Below are 1,868 nucleotides of genomic sequence, written 5' to 3' on the forward strand. Positions count from 1 at the left end.
AAATTAAATTTCCAGAAATATAGTTATTTATTTACTCAGACAGGCCAGAGAGACTGTGTCTGTATGATATTCTAGGTATAATTCTAATCTATTTACATATGGTATTGCATCAAATTTCCAAAGGATCCTATCATCAGATCCATTTTACAGATGGGAAAACTGAGATATTGAGAGTTTTAGTACCTGAAGAGACTGTGAAGGCACTCTGGTGTTTATTTTTATTGTATCTTTTTTCCAGATTTTTAAAAATTAAAACATACCCACAAATTACTATAAAACATATGGCAAAATCTAGTAACTTTGGAAAGAGAGCTTCAATATAATCCTACACCAATGAAAATTTATTCTGTTGATTAAAACATCTTGTTTTCCATTCTTATTTAACAAACCTCAATATTTGGAAAGATTTTGTTTAACTTAAATAAATTCTGGCCAGGCACAGTGACTCATGCCTATAATTCCAGCACTCTTGGGAGGCCAGGGCAGGAGGATCCCGTGAGCAAAGGAGTTTGAGAACAGCCTGATAAAGAACTGGTCCCATTTTAACTAAAAATGGGAAACATCAGCCAGGCCTTGTGGTGGGTGCTGCTGGTCCCAGCTACTCAAGCCGAGGCAGGAGGATTGCACAAACCTAGGACTCTGAGGCTGCTGTGAGCTAGACTGAAGCCACAGCACTCCAGCCCAGGTGACAGTGAGAGTTTGTCTTTCTTAAAAAATAAAAAATAAAATAAAACAATAAAAATTTTAAAATAAAATAAAATAGTGAATTCTGTCACGATTTGAAGTTTTTTCTTTTCCTATCCTTAAAGTTTATGCAGAAGTTAAACCATGGACAGTTCACTAGCCCTATCCATAGGTCACAAGTCATTATTCCCGTACCTCTAAGCCTTGACTTACCTGTATAAACTAAAAGCCTGCTTTCATACGATTTTGGAAACAAGAAAATGTAAAATGCTTTTAATATAGAAAATGCTGTAGGAAAGTAAATTGTGCTTAGTACCCTGGTCTTCTGAACTGACTAGAACTCAATAATGTGCTTTGCAAAATGAAGGGGCTTTCCTGGTGCTCTCTAAAGGTCCTGCAAACTCTACTATTCTATGACTCTTGTTTTTGTTTCAACAAAAGAAGGCACTCATTATGCACAGTTGTGATGAACACCCAGAGGGACAGACACCCACAGGGGTTGAATCATTTGTGCAAACTGAAACAAGTTATGTTTTTACTTTGTGGCAAAGCTGGGATTTGAACTCAGTGTCACTACAACAGACCTTTCCTCACCCTTGACTTCGTATCCCTGAGGTATCTTGATTAAAGTTTCTTTTACTTGAACCATTTCATATCATCCTCTGGAAAGTTTTTATTTCTCCTTTATGTTTGGAGGATATTTTTGCTGGGTATAATATTCTAGGTACAATTCTAATCTATTTACATATGATATTGCATCAAATTTCCAAATGTTCCTATTATTACATCCATTTTACAGATGAGAAAACTGAGCTAATCAGAGTTTTAGCACCTGATGTCTAGACGGCAGGGCCCAGATGAAAATTCAGGCAATCTGAATTCTGAACAAACATTTTTAATTGCCTCTCTACTTTTATACTTAATATCTCTAAGCTTCAGTTTCCATGTCTGTCTGAAAATGTGGAGAATGACAACACATACCTTATAGAATGTTAAGGACTAGGAGAAGTGGCTATAAAGATATCAGCACAGTGTCTAGCTCAGGTAAGCTCATTAATTGCTGTTTGGTTCTGTGGCTGACATCATTTGTGATCTTAGATAATTCACCTTACATTTACGAGGTCAGTTCCTCCTCTGTCAAATGTGGATGTTAATGGCTACTACATGATGATGCTGTGAAGGTT

The sequence above is a fragment of the Otolemur garnettii genome, unplaced genomic scaffold (assembly GCF_000181295.1).
Source record: "Otolemur garnettii isolate 467f Iridium unplaced genomic scaffold, OtoGar3 scaffold00191, whole genome shotgun sequence".
Classification (NCBI taxonomy): Eukaryota; Metazoa; Chordata; class Mammalia; order Primates; family Galagidae; genus Otolemur; species Otolemur garnettii.